This window comes from Anser anser (genome assembly GCF_964211835.1).
Source record: "Anser anser genome assembly, contig: HAP1_SCAFFOLD_398, whole genome shotgun sequence".
Taxonomy (NCBI): Eukaryota; Metazoa; Chordata; class Aves; order Anseriformes; family Anatidae; genus Anser; species Anser anser.
The window spans coordinates 23,465-43,000 of record NW_028153995.1 but is presented as its reverse complement, the minus strand read 5'-3'; the positions used below and the strand labels follow the sequence as shown (position 1 = coordinate 43,000).

General features: G+C 53.1%; 1 long non-coding RNA gene across 1 annotated transcript in view; it reads left to right on the top strand.

Moving 5' to 3' along the window:
• Window positions 1–8,316, top strand: part of LOC310890988 — a 31,868-nt gene extending 23,552 nt beyond the window's left edge. Inside the window, exon 2 of the long non-coding RNA XR_014577385.1 lies at window positions 8,215–8,316. This is a non-coding gene — a long non-coding RNA (uncharacterized lncRNA). The remainder of the gene's footprint in view (window positions 1–8,214) is intronic.
• The last annotated feature ends 11,220 nt before the right edge of the window (window positions 8,317–19,536 follow it).

Here is a 19,536-nt window from a genome sequence, read left to right as displayed (position 1 = left end):
CCCCCCAACTCCTCTAACCACATAAAACAATGATACACTAGCAAAGCCCCAAGCACACCTACTGCGGTCCTTGCCTCACTATCAATCCTCTTACTTCCCCTGTCCCCAATAATACATGCCATTGTCTAGAAACTTAGGATAACACCCCAAACCGAAGGCCTTCAAAGCCTTAAATAAGAGTTAAACCCTCTTAGTTTCTGCACATTAAGACTTACAGAATATTAACCTGTATCTTCTGAATGCAAGTCAGACGCTTTAATTAAGCTAAAGCCTCCCTAGACAGATGGGCTTCGATCCCACAAAACTCTAGTTAACAGCTAAATGCCTAAACCAATTGGCTTCTGCCTACAAAGACCCTGACGCACCCTAGTGCGCATCGATGAGCTTGCAACTCAACATGAATTTCACTACAGAGCCGATAAGAAGAGGAATTAAACCTCTGTAAAAAGGACTACAGCCTAACGCTTCAACACTCAGCCATCTTACCCGTCACCTTCATCAACCGATGACTATTTTCCACTAACCATAAGGATATTGGCACCCTGTACCTCATCTTCGGGGCATGAGCAGGAATAGTCGGCACCGCACTCAGCCTATTAATCCGCGCAGAACTAGGACAACCAGGAACTCCATCCTACTCCTTCTATCACTCCCCGTACTCGCCGCCGGTATTACAATATTACTAACTGATCGAAACCTAAACACCACATTCTTCGACCCCGCTGGAGGAGGAGACCCAATCCTGTACCAACACCTATTCTGATTCTTCGGACACCCAGAAGTCTATATTCTGATCCTACCGGGGTTCGGAATCATCTCACACGTAGTCACGTACTACTCAGGCAAAAAGGAGCCCTTCGGCTACATGGGAATAGTCTGAGCCATACTATCCATCGGCTTCCTAGGATTCATCGTCTGAGCTCACCACATGTTTACAGTAGGAATAGACGTTGATACCCGAGCCTACTTTACATCAGCCACTATAATCATTGCCATCCCTACCGGAATCAAAGTATTTAGCTGACTAGCCACCCTGCACGGAGGAACAATCAAATGAGACCCCCCCAATACTATGAGCTCTAGGATTTATCTTCCTATTTACCATCGGAGGATTAACAGGAATCGTTCTTGCAAACTCTTCCCTAGACATCGCCCTGCACGACACGTACTACGTAGTTGCCCACTTCCACTACGTCCTATCCATAGGCGCCGTCTTTGCCATTCTAGCAGGATTTACTCACTGATTCCCACTACTCACTGGGTTTACCCTACACCAAACATGAGCAAAAGCCCACTTCGGGGTAATATTTACAGGAGTAAACCTAACGTTCTTCCCCCAGCACTTCCTAGGCCTAGCAGGAATACCCCGACGATACTCGGACTATCCCGACGCCTACACACTATGAAACACCATTTCCTCCATCGGCTCCCTAATCTCAATAGTAGCCGTAATCATACTAATATTCATCATCTGAGAAGCCTTTCCGGCCAAACGAAAAGTCCTACAACCAGAACTAACTACCACAAACGTTGAATGAATCCACGGCTGCCCTCCCCCATACCATACTTTCGAGGAACCGGCCTTCGTCCAAGTACAAGAAAGGAAGGAATCGAACCCTCACATGCTGGTTTCAAGCCAACTGCATTAACCGCTCATGCTTCTTTCTTATGAGACGTTAGTAAACCAATTACATAGCCTTGTCAAGACTAAATCACAGGTAAAAATCCTGTACATCTCATGTGGCCAACCACTCCCAACTAGGATTCCAAGACGCCTCATCACCCATCATAGAAGAACTCGTTGAATTCCACGACCACGCCCTAATCGTTGCCCTAGCTATCTGCAGCCTAGTTCTCTACCTTTTAGCCCACATACTAACAGAAAAACTCTCGTCCAATGCTGTAGACGCCCAAGAAGTAGAGCTGATCTGGACAATCCTACCTGCTATCGTCCTGGTACTCCTCGCCCTCCCATCCCTACAAATCCTCTACATAATGGACAAAATCGATGAACCAGACCTCACCCTAAAAGCCATCGGCCACCAATGATACTGAAGCTACGAATACACAGACTTCAAAGACCTATCATTCGACTCCTACATAGTGCCCACCCCAGACTTACCCAACGGCCACTTCCGACTGCTAGAAGTTGACCACCGCGTAGTTATCCCAATAGAATCCCCCATCCGCGTGATCATTACTGCAGGAGACGTACTCCACTCCTGAGCAGTCCCAACGCTCGGAGTTAAAACAGACGCAATCCCAGGCCGACTAAACCAAACTTCATTCATTACCACCCGGCCTGGGATTTTTTACGGACAATGCTCAGAAATTTGCGGGGCTAATCACAGCTACATACCCATTGTAGTAGAATCAACCCCACTCCCACATTTCGAGGCCTGATCGTCCCTTCTATCATCATCCTAATCATTAAGAAGCTATGCAACAGCACTAGCCTTTTAAGCTAGCCAAAGAGGGACTTCCCCCTCCTTAATGATATGCCACAGCTTAACCCCGCACCATGATTTTCAATCATAATTATAACCTGATTAACCCTAGCACTCCTCATCCAACCAAAACTACTAGCCTTCACCACAACCAACCCCCCATCAAATAAGACCTCCCTCACTACCAAACCCACACCATGATCCTGACCATGAACCTAAGCTTCTTTGACCAATTTTCCAGCCCCAATCTATTCGGCATCCCCTTAATCCTACTATCCCTACTCTTCCCAGCCCTACTATTCCCGTCCCCAAACAACCGATGAATCAACAACCGCCTTTCTACTATCCAAACATGACTCCTTCACCTAATCACAAAACAACTAATAGTCCCACTCAACAAAAATGGCCACAAATGAGCCATAATATTTACATCCCTAATAATCATACTTCTTACAATCAACCTTCTAGGCCTCCTTCCATATACATTCACCCCAACCACCCAACTATCTATGAACATAGCCCTAGCCTTCCCACTATGGCTCGCCACACTACTAACAGGCCTACGAAACCAACCATCAGCCTCTTTAGCCCACCTATTACCCGAAGGTACCCCTACACCCCTAATCCCCGCACTAATCCTGATCGAAACAACCAGCCTACTAATCCGCCCCCTAGCCCTCGGAGTCCGCCTTACAGCCAACCTTACAGCAGGACACTTACTCATCCAACTCATCTCTACAGCTTCCATTGCATTAATACCCACCCTTCCTGCAGTATCCATCCTAACAATAATCATCCTACTACTCCTAACCATCCTAGAAGTAGCAGTAGCCATAATCCAGGCCTACGTCTTCGTGCTCCTTCTAAGCCTATACTTACAAGAAAACATCTAATGGCACACCAAGCACACTCATACCACATAGTTGACCCAAGCCCTTGACCAATCTTCGGGGCAGCCGCCGCCCTACTCACAACCTCAGGATTAATCATGTGATTCCACTACAACTCATCCATACTACTAACCCTAGGCCTCATCTCAATACTCCTAGTAATACTCCAATGATGACGAGACATTGTACGAGAAAGCACCTTCCAAGGCCATCACACTCCCACAGTCCAAAAAGGCCTACGATACGGCATAATCCTTTTCATCACATCCGAAGCATTCTTCTTCTTAGGGTTCTTCTGAGCGTTCTTCCACTCGAGCCTGGCCCCAACCCCAGAACTAGGAGGCCAATGACCCCCAACAGGAATTAAACCACTCAACCCGATAGAAGTCCCCCTACTAAACACAGCCATCCTACTAGCCTCAGGCGTTACCGTAACGTGAGCCCATCACAGCATCACAGAAGGAAACCGAAAACACGCCATCCACGCCCTAACCCTAACGATCCTCCTGGGATTCTACTTCACAGCCCTACAAGCAATAGAATACCACGAAGCCCCATTCTCAATCGCCGATAGCGTCTACGGATCTACCTTCTTCGTTGCCACTGGATTCCACGGACTCCACGTAATCATCGGATCCTCCTTCCTGACCGTCTGCCTCTTCCGACTGATCAAGTTCCACTTTACATCAGACCACCACTTCGGATTCGAGGCAGCAGCCTGATACTGACACTTCGTAGACGTCATCTGACTATTCCTCTACATAACCATCTACTGATGAGGATCTTGCTCTTCTAGTATATTAATTACAATTGACTTCCAATCTCTAGAATCTGGTATAAACCCAGAGGAGAGCAATGAACGCACTCATGTTCATATTCGCCCTATCATCAATCCTAAGCGCCGCCCTAACCGCATTAAACTTCTGACTCGCCCAAATAAACCCCGACTCAGAGAAACTCTCACCGTACGAATGTGGATTCGACCCACTTGGATCTGCTCGATTACCATTCTCAGTCCGATTCTTCCTCAGTAGCCATCCTGTTCGTCCTATTCGACCTAGAAATCGCCCTCCTACTCCCCCTGCCATGAGCCGTCCAACTCCAATCCCCCCTAATGACCCTCACCTGAACTGTAGTGATCCTCCTTCTCCTAACACTCGGACTGGCCTACGAGTGAATTCAAGGGGGCCTAGAATGAGCAGAATAACAGAAAGTTAGTCTAACCAAAAAGATAGCTGGTTTCGACCCAGCAGATTACAGCCAACCCTGTAACTTTCTTATGTCGCCCCTACATTTAAGCTTCTACTCAGCCTTCATTTTCAGCGGACTAGGACTAGCCTTCCACCGAACCCACCTAGTATCCGCCCTACTATGCCTTGAAAGCATAATATTATCGATATTCGTAGGCCTATCAATATGATCCATCGAAAACCAAGTCTCCTCATTCACCATGGTACCAATTCTCATGCTAACCTTCTCAGCGTGTGAGGCGGGCACAGGCCTGGCCATCCTAGTAGCCTCCACCCGCACACATGGCTCCGACCATCTACACAACCTAAACCTCCTGCAATGCTAAAAATCATCCTACCCACAATCATACTTCTTCCAACAGCCCTGCTGTCTCCACCAAAATTTCTATGGACTAACACCACCTTATACAGCCTCCTAATCGCTGCCCTAAGCCTACAGTGATTAATCCCAACCTACTACCCCTACAAATTTTTATCCAACTGAACAGGAATTGACCAAATCTCATCCCCCCTCCTAGTACTATCCTGCTGACTACTCCCACTCATAATCATAGCAAGCCAAAACCACCTGCAACAAGAACCCCTACAACGCAAACGAATCTTTATCTCAACCTTAGTCGCAGTCCAGCCATTCATCCTACTAGCCTTTTCCACCACAGAACTAGCACTATTTTACATCTCATTTGAAGCAACCCTCATTCCCACCCTAATCTTAATCACCCGATGGGGGAACCAACCAGAACGCCTAAGCGCTGGCATCTACCTGCTATTCTACACGCCAGTAAGCTCTCTACCCCTGCTAATCACAATCATACACCTATACGTGAAAATTGGCACCCTGCACCTGCCAACCCTACAACTAACCCACCCAACCCTATCCACCTCATGGACAGGAATACTATCAGGTCTAGCACTGCTCATAGCATTCATAGTAAAAGCCCCACTATACGGCCTACACCTCTGACTGCCAAAAGCCCACGTAGAAGCACCCATCGCAGGCTCAATACTCCTCGCCGCCCTACTACTAAAGCTAGGAGGATACGGAATTATACGAGTCACTCTATTTATGGGCCCACTGTCCAACCTCCTGCACTACCCCTTCCTAACCCTGGCCCTATGAGGCGCCCTAATGACTAGCTCAATCTGCCTACGACAGACAGACCTAAAATCACTAATCGCTTATTCATCCGTTAGCCACATAGGCCTAGTTATCGCCGCAGGAATAATCCAAACCCACTGATCATTCTCAGGGGCAATGATCCTAATAATTTCCCATGGACTAACTTCCTCCATACTATTCTGCCTAGCCAACACAAACTATGAACGTACGCACAGCCGAATTCTACTACTCACACGAGGCCTACAACCTCTCCTACCACTCATAGCTACCTGATGATTGCTGGCCAATCTAACAAACATAGCCTTACCCCCAACAACAAACCTCATAGCAGAGCTAACCATTATAATCACCTTATTCAACTGATCTGCCTTCACGATCATCCTAACAGGAATCGCAACCCTACTAACCGCCTCCTACACCTTATTCATACTACTAATGACCCAACGAGGCTCAATCCCCTCCCACATCACATCTATGCAAAACTCAACCACGCGAGAACACCTGCTCATAACACTCCACATTATCCCAATATTCCTCCTAATCCTCAAACCCGAACTGATCTCCGGAATCCCCTCATGCAAGTATAGTTTAAACCAAACATTAGACTGTGATTCTAAGAATAGAAGTTCAAACCTTCTTACCTGCCGAGGGGAGGGTTTAACCAACAAGAGCTGCTAACTCTTACATCTGAGCCTAAAACCTCAGCCCCCTTACTTTTAAAGGATAACAGCAATCCACTGGTCTTAGGAACCACCCATCTTGGTGCAAATCCAAGTAAAAGTAGTGAACCCCACACTACTAATCAACTCCCTCACACTACTCACGCTGACAATCCTCCTAACCCCAATCATCCTGCCATTTCTATTTAAAAACTTTAAAAACACCCCACAAGCCACCACCCGCGCTGTTAAAACCGCATTCCTAATTAGCCTAGCCCCTACAACCGCATTCATCTACTCGGGAGTAGAATCTGTCACCTGCCACTGGGAGTGAAAATTCATTATAAACTTTAAAATCCCCCTGAGCCTAAAAATAGACCAATACTCAATAACATTTCTTCCAATCGCCCTATTTGTAACATGATCAATCCTACAATTCGCCATATGATACATGGCCTCAGAGCCATACGTAACAAAATTTTTCACCTACCTACTGACATTCCTAGTCGCCATACTCCTCCTAACAACCGCAAACAACATATTCCTCCTATTCGTAGGCTGGGAAGGAGTACGAATCATGTCCTTCCTTCTCATCGGCTGATGACAAGGCCGAGCAGATGCCAACACCGCCGCCCTACAAGCCGTAATCTACAACCGAATCGGAGACGTCGGACTGATCCTGAGCATAGCATGACTAGCTTCAACATTCAACACCTGAGAGATCCAACAAGCCGTACACCCCCACCAAACCCCAATCCTCCCCCTCATAGGATTAATCCTCGCAGCCGCAGGAAAATCCGCCCAATTTGGACTCCACCCATGACTGCCCGCAGCAATAGAAGGCCCCACCCCAGTATCAGCCCTACTGCACTCCAGTACCATAGTAGTAGCCGGAATCTTCCTGCTCATCCGCATGCACCCCCTGCTAGCCACCAACCAGACAGCCCTAACTGCCTGCCTATGCCTAGGTGCTCTATCAACCCTATTCGCTGCCACATGCGCCCTAACCCAAAATGACATCAAAAAAATCATTGCTTTCTCAACATCCAGCCAACTAGGACTAATAATAGTCACTATCGGACTAAACCTCCCACAACTAGCCTTCCTACACATCTCAACCCATGCCTTCTTTAAAGCCATACTATTCCTATGCTCAGGGTCTATCATCCACAACCTAAACGGAGAACAAGATATCCGAAAGATAGGAGGCCTACAGAAAATACTCCCAGTCACTACTTCCTGCCTAACCATCGGAAACCTGGCGCTGATAGGAACCCCATTCCTAGCCGGATTCTACTCAAAAGACCTCATCATCGAAAGCTTAAACACATCATACCTAAATACTTGAGCCCTACTCCTAACCCTTATAGCCACAGCATTCACCGCAACCTACAGCATCCGCATAACCATCCTAGTCCAAGCTGGACAAACCCGAATCCCCCCAATAGTATCAATAAACGAAAACAACCCACTAATCACCGCCCCCCTAACCCGACTCGCCCTAGGCAGCATTACAGCAGGAATAATCATTACCTCTTTCATCACACCAACCAAAACCCCCCCAATAACCATACCCCTTATCACCAAAACCGCTGCCATCCTCATAACAATCCTAGGAATCATCCTAGCCCTAGAACTATCGAACATAACACACACCCTCACTCACCCCAAACCAAACCCCCTCATAAACTTCTCCTCTGCATTAGGGTACTTCAACCCCCTAGTACACCGATTCTTCTCCAAAAACCTACTAGAAAAGGGACAAAACATTGCCCTACACTTGATCGACCTCTCCTGACTCAAAAAAATAGGGCCAGAGGGCCTTGCTGAACTACAAGTAGCCGCAAGCAAAGCCGCAACCTCAATACACACAGGGCTAATTAAGGCCTACCTAGGATCCTTCGCCCTCTCCATCCTGGTAATAATCCTAATAACACACAGACTCACTAATGGCCCCTAACATCCGCAAATCCCATCCCCTACTAAAAATAATCAACAACTCCCTAATCGACCTACCCGCCCCCTCCAACATCTCTGCCTGATGAAACTTCGGCTCCCTTCTAGCCATCTGCTTAGCCACACAAATCCTAACAGGCCTGCTACTAGCCATACACTACACCGCAGACACTTCACTCGCCTTCTCCTCAGTAGCTCACACATGCCGAGACGTCCAGTACGGATGGCTCATCCGCAACCTCCACGCCAACGGTGCTTCGCTCTTCTTTATCTGCATCTACTTACACATCGGACGAGGCCTCTACTACGGCTCCTACCTATACAAAGAAACCTGAAACACAGGAGTAATCCTCCTACTCACCCTAATAGCAACTGCCTTCGTAGGGTATGTCCTACCATGAGGACAAATGTCATTCTGAGGGGCCACCGTAATCACCAACCTATTCTCAGCCATCCCGTATGTCCTGGTTCCAGTTAGGACAGAGTTAAGTAGCTCATAGTAGCTGGTAGGGTGCTATGTTTTGGATTAGGATGAGAAGAGCGCTGATAACATGCTGATGTTTTAATTGTTGCAGAGCAGTGTTTACACCAGGCCAAGGACTTTTCGGCTTCTTGCTCTGTCCTGCCAGCGAGCAGGCTGGGGGTGCAGCAGGAGCTGGGAGGGGACAGACCCAGGACAGCTGACCCAAACTGGCCAAAGGGGTATTCCATACCATCTGACGTCATGCTAAACAATATATAGGGGTGGCTGGCCGGGGTGGGGGGGGCCGGCTGCTCGGGAATAGGCTGGGCATCGGTCAGCGGGTGGTGAGCAATTGCATTGTGCATCACTTGTTTTCTTACACATTATTATTGTTAATACTATTACCATTATCACTATTATTATTATTATTGTTATTATTATTTTCCTGTCTTAATAAACTGTCTTTATCTCAACTCACAGGCTTCACTTTCCCGTTTCTCTCCCCCATCCCAGAGAGGGAGGGGGGAGGGTGAGCGAACGGCTGTGTGGTGTTTAGCTGCCAGCCGGGTTAAACCACAACACCGTACATTGGGCAAACTCTAGTAGAATGAGCCTGAGGAGGATTCTCAGTAGACAATCCAACCTTAACCCGATTCTTCGCCATCCACTTCCTACTGCCCTTCCTAATTGCAGGAATCACCCTAGTCCACCTAACCTTCCTACACGAATCAGGCTCAAATAACCCACTAGGAATCGTATCAGACTGCGACAAAATCCCATTCCACCCATACTTCTCCATTAAAGACAGCTTAGGGCTTACCCTAATAATCACCCCTCTAATAGCACTAGCCCTATTTTCACCGAAACTCCTGGTTCTTGGAATCCTAGTTGGGAGTGGTTGGCCACATGAGATGTACAGGATTTTTACCTGTGATTTAGTTTGACAAGGCTATGTAATTGGTTTACTAACATCTCATAAGAAAGAAGCATGAGCGGTTAATGCAGTTGGCTTGAAACCCATCCCCAGTGGTGCCAGTGCACTCTCTGAACTCACTGAAGTGCATCCCCAGTGGTGCCAGTGCACTCTCTGCACTCACTGCACTGCATCCCCAGTGGTGCCAGTGCAATCTCTGGACTCACTGCAGTGCATCCCCAGTGGTGCCAGTGCACTCTCTGGACTCACTGCACTGCATCCCCAGTGGTGCCAGTGCACTCTCTGGACTCACTGCACTGCATCCCCAGTGGTGCCAGTGCACTCTCTGGACTCACTGCACTGCATCCCCAGTGGTGCCAGTGCACTCTCTGGACTCACTGCACTACATCCCCAGTGGTGCCATTGCACTCTCTGGACTCACTGTACTGCATCATTGTTGGTGCCAGTGCACTCTCTGGACTCACTACACTGCATCCCCAGTGGTGCCAGTGCACTCTCTGGACTCACTGCACTGCAGACCCAGTGGTGCCAGTGCACTCACTGGACTCACTGTACTGCATCACCAGTGCTGCCAGTGCACTCTCTGGACTCACTGCACTGCATCCCCAGTGGTTCCAGTGCATTCACTGGACTCACTGTACTGCATCACCAGTGGTGCCAGTGCACTCTCTGGACTCACTGCACTGCATCCCCAGTGGTGCCAGTGAGCTCTCTGGACTCACTGCACTGCATCCCCAGTGGTGCCAGTGTACTAAAAGGATTCACTGCACTGCATCCCCAGTGGTGCTAGTGCACTCTCTGGACTCACTGCAGTGCATCCCCAGTGGTGCCAGTGCACTCTCTGGACTCACTGCACTGCATCACCAGTGGTGCCAGTGAAGTCTTTGGACTCACTGCACTGCATCCCCAGTGGTGCCAGTGCACTCTGTGGAGTCACTGAAGTGCATCCCCAGTGGTGCCAGTGCACTCTCTGGACTCACTGCACTGCATCCCCAGTGGTGCCAGTGCACTCTCTGGACTCACTGTACTGCATCCCCACTGGTGCCAGTGCACTATGTGGACTCACTGTACTGCATCCCCAGTGGTGACAGTGCACTCTCTGGACTAACTGCACTGCATCCCCAGTGGTGCCAGTGCACTCTCTGGACTCACTGCAGTGCATCCCCAGTGGTGCCAGTGCACTCTCTGGACTCACTGTACTGCATCACCAGTGGTGCCAGTGCACTCTCTGGACTCACTGCACTGCATCCCCAGTGGTGCCAGTGCACTCTCTGGACTCACTGCAGTGCATCCCCAGTGGCGCCAGTGCACTCTCTGGACTCACTGCACTGCATCCCCAGTGGTGCCAGTGCACTCTCTGCATTCACTGCACTGCATTCCCAGTGGTGCCAGTGAAGTCTCTGGACTCACTGCACTGCATCCCCAGTGGTGCCAGTGCACTCTCTGGACTCACTGCACTGCATCCCCACTGCGGCCAGTGCACTCTCTGGACTCACTGCACTGCATCCCCAGTGGCGCCAGTGCACTCTCTCGAGTCACTGCACTACGTCCCCAGTAGTGCCAGTGCACTTCACTGGACTCACTGTACTGCATCATCGGTGGTGCCAGTGCACTCTCTGGACTCACTGCAGTGCATCCCCAGTGGTGCCAGTGTACTCTCTGGACTCACTGCACTGCAGGCCCAGTGGTACCAGTGCACTCACTGGACTCACTGTACTGCATCACCAGTGGTGCCAGTGCACTCTCTGGACTCACTGCACTGCATCCCCAGTGGTTCCAGTGCATTCACTGGACTCACTGTACTGCATCTCCAGTGGTGCCAGTACACTCTCTGGACTCACTGCACTGCATCCCCAGTGGTGCCAGTGAGCTCTCTGGACTCACTGCACTGCATCCCCAGTGGTGCCAGTGTACTCACAGGATTCACTGCACTGCATCCCCAGTGGTGCTAGTGCAGTCTCTGGACTCACTGCAGTGCATCCCCAGTGGTGCCAGTGCACTCTCTGGACTCACTGAAGTGCATTCTCAGTGGTGCCAGTGCACTCTCTGGGCTCACTGAAGTGCATCCCCAGTGGTGCCAGTACACTCACTGGACTCACTGCACTGCATGCCCAGTGGTGCCAGTGCACTCTCTGGACTCACTGCAGTGCATCCCCAGTGGTGCCAGTGCACTCTCTGGACTCACTGCAGTGCATCCCCAGTGGTGCCAGAGCACTCTCTGGACTGACTACACTGCATCCCCAGTGGTGCCAGTGAAGTCTTTGGACTCACTGCACTGCATCCCCAGTGGTGCCAGTGCACTCTGTGGAGTCACTGAAGTGCATCCCCAGTGGTGCCAGTGCACTCTCTGGACTCACTGCACTGCATGTCCAGTGGTGCCAGTGCACTCTCTGGACTCACTGTACTGCATCCCCACTGGTGCCAGTGCACTATGTGGACTCACTGTACTGCATCCCCAGTGGTGACAGTGCACTCTCTGGACTAACTGCAGTGCATCCCCAGTGGTGCCAGTGCACTCTCTGGACTCACTGCAGTGCATCCCCAGTGGTGCCAGTGCACTCTCTGGTCTCACTGCAGTGCATCCCCAGTGGTGCCAGTGCAGTCTCTGGACTCACTGCACTGCATCCACAGTGGTGCCAGTGCACTGTCTGGACTCACTGCAGTGCATCCCCAGTGGTGTCAGTGCACTCTCTGGACTCACTGTACTGCACCCCCAGTGGTGCCAGTGCACTCACTGGACTGACTGCACTGCATCCCCAGTGGTGCCAGTGCGCTCTCTGGAGTCACAGCACTGCATCCCCAGTGGTGCCAGTGCACTCACTGGACTCACTGCACTGCATCACAGGTGGTGCAAGTGCACTCTCTGGACTCACTGCAGTGAATCCCCGGTGGTGCCAGTGTACTCTCTGCAGTCACTGCACTGCATCCCCAGTGTTGCCAGTGCACTCACTGGACTGCATCCCCAGTGGTGCCAGTGCACTCTCTGGACTCACTGCACTGCATCCCCAGTGGTGCCAGTGTACTCTCTGGACTCACTGCAGTGCATCCCCAGTGGTGCCAGAGCACTCTCTGGACTCACTGCACTGCATCCCCAGTGGTGCCACTGCACTCTCTGGACTCACTGCACTGCATCCCCAGTGGTGTCAGTGCACTCTCTGGACTCACTGAAGTGCATACCCAGTTGTGCCAGTGCACTCTCTGGACTCAATGCACTGCATCCCCAGTGGTGCCAGTGCACTCTCTGGACTCAGTGCACTGCATCCCCAGTGCTGCCAGTGCAATCTCTGGACTCACTGTAGTGCATCCCCAGTGGTGCCAGTGCACTCTCTGGACTCACTGCAGTGCATCCCCAGTGGTGCCAGTGCACTCTCTGGACTCACTGTACTGCATCCCCACTGGTACCAGTGCACTCTGTGGACTCACTGTACTGCATCCCCAGTGGTGCCAGTGCACTCTCTGGACTCACTGCACTGCATCCCCAGTGGTGCCAGTGCACTCTCTGGACTCACTGCAGTGCATCCCCAGTGGTGCCAGTGCACTCTCTGGACTCACTGCACTGCATCCCCAGTGCTGCCAGTGCACTCTCTGGACTCACTGCAGTGCATCCACAGTGGTGCCAGTGCACTCACTGGACTCACTGCAGTGCATTCCCTCTGTTGCCAGTGCACTCTCTGGACTCACTGCACTGCATCCCCAGTGGTGCCAGTGCACTCTCTGGACTCACTGCACTGCATCCCCAGTGGTGCCAGTGCATTCTCTGGACTCACTGCAGTGCATCCCCAGTGGTGCCAGTGCACTCTCTGGACTCACTGAGGTGCATCCCCAGTGGTGCCAGTGCACTCTCTGGAGTCACTGAAGTGCATCCCCAGTGGTGCCAGTGCACTCTCTGGACTCACTGCACTGCATCCCCAGTGGTGCCAGTGCACTCTCTGGACTCACTGAACTGCATCCCCAGTGGTGCCAGTGCACTCTCTGGACTCACTGCACTGCATCCCCAGTGGTGCCAGTGCACTCTCTGGACTCACTGCACTGCATCCCTAGTGGTGCCACTGCGCTCTCTGGACTCACTGCACTGCTTCCCCAGTGGTGCCAGTGCACTCTCTGGACTCACTGCACTGCATCCCCAGTGGTGCCAGTGCACTCTCTGGACTCACTGCAGTGCATCCCCACTGGTGCCAGTGCACTCTCTGGACTCACTGCACTGCATCCCCAGTGGTGCCAGTGCACTCTCTGGACTCACTGTACTGCATCCCCAGTGGTGACAGTGCACTCTCTGGACTCACTGCAGTGCATCCCCAGTGGTGCCAGTGCACTCTCTGGACTCACTGCAGTGCATCCCCAGTGGTGCCAGTGCACTCTCTGGACTCACTGCACTGCATCCCCAGTGGTGCCAGTGCACTCTCTGGACTCACTGCAGTGCATCCACAGTGGTGCCAGTGCACTCACTGGACTCACTGCAGTGCATTCCCTCTGTTGCCAGTGCACTCTCTGGACTCACTGCACTGCATCCCCAGTGGTGCCAGTGCACTCTCTGGACTCACTGCACTGCATCCCCAGTGGTGCCAGTGCATTCTCTGGACTCACTGCAGTGCATCACCAGTGGTGCCAGTGCACTCTCTGGACTCACTGCACTGCATCCCCAGTGGTGCCAGTGCACTCTCTGGAGTCACTGAAGTGCATCCCCAGTGGTGCCAGTGCACTCTCTGGACTCACTGCACTGCATCCCCAGTGGTGCCAGTGCACTCTCTGGACTCACTGAAGTGCATCCCCAGTGGTGCCAGTGCACTCTCTGGACTCACTGCACTGCATCCCCAGTGCTGCCAGTGCACTCTCTGGACTCACTGCACTGCATCCCTAGTGGTGCCACTGCACTCTCTGGACTCACTGCACTGCTTCCCCAGTGGTGCCAGTGCACTCTCTGGACTCACTGCACTGCATCCCCAGTGGTGCCAGTGCACTCTCTGGACTCACTGCAGTGCATCCCCACTGGTGCCAGTGCACTCTCTGGACTCACTGCACTGCATCCCCAGTGGTGCCACTGCACTCTCTGGACTCACTGCAGTGCATCCCCAGTGGTGCCAGTGCACTCTCTGGACTCACTGAAGTGCATTCTCAGTGGTGCCAGTGCACTCTCTGGACTCACTTCAGTGCATCCCCAGTGGTGCCAGTGCACTCTCTGGACTCACTGCAGTGCATCCCCTGTGGAGCCAGTGCACTCTCTGGACTCACTGCAGTGCATCCGCAGTGGTGCCATTGCACTCTCTGGACTCACTGCACTGCATCTCCAGTGGTGCCAGTGCACTCTCTGGACTCACTGCACTGCATCCCCAGTGCTGCCAGTGCACTCTCTTGAGTCACTGCACTGCATCCCCTGTGGTGCAAGAGCACTCTCTGGACTCACAGCAGTGCATCACCAGTGGTGCCAGTGCACTCTCTGGACTCACTGCACTGCATCCCCAGTGGTGCCAGTGCACTCTCTGGACTCACTGCACTGCATCCCCAGTGGTGCTAGTGCACTGTGTGGACTCACTGTACTGCATCCCCAGTGGTGCCAGTGCAATCTCTGGACTCACTGCAGTGCATCCCCAGTGGTGCCAGTGCACTCTCTGGACTCACTGCACTGCATCCCCAGTGGTACCAGTGCACTCTCTGGACTCACTGCACTGCATCCCCAGTAGTGACAGTGCACTCTCTGGACTCACTGCAGTGCATCCCCAGTGGTGCCAGTGCACTCTCTGGACTCACTGCACTGCATCCCCAGTAGTGCCAGTGCACTCTCTGGACTCACTGCACTGCATCCCCAGTGGTGCCAGTGCACTCACTGGATTCACTGCACTGCATCCCCAGTGGTGCCAGTGCACTCTCTGGACTCACTGCACTGCATCCCCAGTGGTGCCAGTGCACTCTCTGGACTCATTGAAGTGCATTCTCAGTGGTGCCAGTGCACTCTCTGGACTCACTGCACTGCATCCCCAGTGGTGCCAGTGCACTCTCTGGACTCACTAAACTGCATCACCAGTGGTGCCACTGCACTCTCTGGACTCACTGCACTGCTTCCCCAGTGGTGCCAGTGCACTCACTGGACTCACTGCAGTGCATCCCCACTGGTGCCAGTGCACTCTCTGGGCTCACTGCAGTGCATCCCCACTGGTGCCAGTGCACTCTCTGGACTCACTGCACTGCATCCCCAGTGGTGCCAGTGCGCTCTCTGGAGTCACAGCACTGCATCCCCAGTGATGCCAGTGCACTCTCTGGACTCACTGCACTGCATCCCCAGTGGTGCCAGTGCACTCTCTGGACTCACTGCACTGCATCCCCGGTGGTGCCAGTGCAGTCTCTGGAGTAACTGCACTGCATCCCCACTGGTGCCAAAGCACTCTCTGGACTCCCAGCACCGCATCCCCAGTGGTGCCAGTGCACTCTCTGGACTCACTGAAGTACATTCTCAGTGGTGCCAGTGCACTCTCTGGACTCACTGCACTGCATCCCCAGTGGTGCCAGTGCACTCTCTGGACTCACTGAACTGCATCCCCAGTGGTGCCAGTGCACTCTCTGGACTCACTGCACTGCATCCCCAGTGCTGCCAGTGCACTCTCTGGACTCACTGCACTGCATCCCCAGTGGTGCCAGTGCACTCTCTGGACTCACTGCACTGCTTCCCCAGTGGTGCCAGTGCACTCTCTGGACTCACTGCACTGCTTCCCCAGTGGTGCCAGTGCACTCTCTGGACTCAATGCACTGCATCCACAGTGGTGCCAGTGCACTCACTGGACTCACTGCAGTGCATCCCCAGTGGTGCCAGTGCACTCTCTGGACTCACTGCACTGCATCCCCAGTGGTGCCAGCGCACTCTCTGGACTCACTGCACTGCATCCCCAGTGGTGCTAGTGCACTCTCTGGACTCACTGCAGTGCATCCCCAGTGGTGCCAGTGCACTCTCTGGACTCACTGTACTGCACCCCCAGTGGTGCCAGTGCACTCACTGGACTGACTGCACTGCATCCCCAGTGGTGCCAGTGCACTCTCTGGACTCACTGCACTGCATCCCCACTGGTGCCAGTGTACTCTCTGGACTCACTGCACTGCATCCCCAGTGGTGCCAGTGCACTCACTGGACTCACTGGACACATCCCCAGTGGTGCCAGTGCACTCTCTGGACTCACTGCAGTGCATCCCCAGTGGTGCCAGTGCACTCTCTGGACTCACTGCACTGCATCCCCACTGGTGCCAGTGTACTCTCTGGACTCACTGCACTGCATCCCCAGTGGTGCCAGTGCACTCTCTGGACTCACTGCACTGCATCCCCAGTGGTGCCAGTGCACTCTCTGGACTCACTGCACTGCATCCCCAGTGGTGCCAGTGCAATCTCTGGACTCACTGTAGTGCATCCCCAGTGGTGCCAGTGCACTCTCTGGACTCACTTCAGTGCATCCCCAGTGGTGCCAGTGCACTCTCTGGACTCACTGCAGTGCATCCCCAGTGGTGCCAGTGCACTCTCTGGACTCACTGCAGTGCATTCCCAGTGGTGCCAGTGCACTCTTTGGACTCACTGCACTGCATCCCCAGTGGTGCCAGTGCAATCTCTGGACTCACTGCAGTGCATCACCAGTGGTGCCAGTGCACTCTCTGGACTCACTGCACTGCATCCCCAGTGGTGCCAGAGCAATCTCTGGACTCACTGCAGTGCATCACCAGTGGTGCCAGTGCACTCTCTGGACTCACTGCACTGCATCCCCAGTGGTGCCAGTGCACTCTCTGGACTCACTGCAGTGCATCCCCAGTGGTGCCAGTGCACTCTCTGGACTCACTGCACTGCATCCCCAGTGGTGCAAGTGCACTCTCTCGAGTCACTGCACTACATCCCCAGTGGTGCCAGTGCACTCACTGGACTCACTGTACTGCATCATCTGTGGTGCCAGTGCACTCTCTGGACTCACCGCAATGCATCCCCAGTGGTGCCAGTGCACTCTCTGGACTCACTGCAGTGCATCCCCAGTGGTGCCAGTGCACTCTCTGGACTCACTGCACTGTATCCCCAGTGGTGCCAGTGCACTCACTGGATTCACTGCAGTGCATCCCCAGTGGTGCCAGTGCACTCTCTGGACACACTGCACTGCATCCCCAGTGGTGCCAGTGCACTCTGTGGACTCACTGCACTGCATCCCCAGTGGTGACAGTGCACTCTCTGGACTCAATGCAGTGCATCCCCAGTGGTGCCAGTGCAGTCTCTGGAGTAACTGCAGTGCATCCCCACTGGTGCCAAAGCACTCTCTGGACTCCCGGCACCGCATCCCCAGTGGTGCCAGTGCACTCTCTGGACTCACTGCACTGCATCACCAGTGCTGCCAGTGCACTCTCTGGAGTCACAGCACTGCATCCCCAGTGGTGCCAGTGCACTCTCTGGACTCACTGCACTGCATCCCCAGTGGTGCCAGTGCACTCTCTGGACTCACTGCACTGCATCCCCAGTGGTGCCAGTGCATTCTCTGGACTCACTGCAGTGCATCCCCAGTGGTGCCAGTACACTCACTGGACTCACTGCACTGCATCCCCAGTGGACCAGTGCACTCTCTGGACTCACTAAACTGCATCACCAGTGGTGCCTCTGCACTCTCTGGACTCACTGCACTGCATCCCCAGTGGTGCCAGTGCACTCACTGGTCTCACTGCAGTGCATCCCCACTGGTGCCAGTGCACTCTCTGGACTCACTGCAGTGCATCCCCAGTGGTGCCAGTGCACTCTCTGGACTCACTGCACTGCATCCCCAGTGGTGGCTGTGCGCTCTCTGGAGTCACAGCACTGCAACCCCAGTGGTGCCAGTGCAATCTCTGGACTCACTGCACTGCATCCCCAGTGGTGCCAGTGCACTCTCTGGACTCACTGAAGTACATTCTCAGTGGTGCCAGTGCACTCTCTGGACTCACTGCACTGCATCCCCAGTGGTGCCAGTGCACTCTCTGGACTCACTGAACTGCATCCCCAGTGGTGCCAGTGCACTCTCTGGACTCACTGCACTGCATCCCCAGTGCTGCCAGTGCACTCTCTGGACTCACTGCACTGCATCCCCAGTGGTGCCAGTGCACTCTCTGGACTCACTGCACTGCTTCCCCAGTGGTGCCAGTGCACTCTCTGGACTCACTGCACTGCTTCCCCAGTGGTGCCAGTGCACTCTCTGGACTCAATGCACTGCATCCACAGTGGTGCCAGTGCACTCACTGGACTCACTGCAGTGCATCCCCAGTGGTGCCAGTGCACTCTCTGGACTCACTGCACTGCATCCCCAGTGGTGCCAGCGCACTCTCTGGACTCACTGCACTGCATCCCCAGTGGTGCTAGTGCACTCTGTGGACTCACTGCAGTGCATCCCCAGTGGTGCCAGTGCACTCTCTGGACTCACTGAAGTGCATTCTCAGAGGTGCCAGTGCACTCTCTGGACTCACTTCAGTGCATCCTCAGTTGTGCCAGTGCACTCTCTGGACTCACTGCAGTGCATCCCCAGTGGTGCCAGTGCACTCTCTGGACTCACTGCAGTGCATCCCCAGTGGAGCCAGTGCACTCTCTGGACTCACTGAAGTGCATCCGCAGTGGTGCCATTGCACTCTCTGGACTCACTGCAATGCATCTCCAGTGGTAACAGTGCACTCTCTGGACTCACTGCACTGCATCCCCAGTGCAGCCAGTGCACTCTCTTGAGTCACTGCACCGCATCCCCTGTGGTGCAAGAGCACTCTCTGGACTCACAGCAGTGCATCCCCAGTGGTGCCAGTGCACTCTCTGGACTCACTGCACTGCATCCCCAGTGGTGCCAGTGCACTC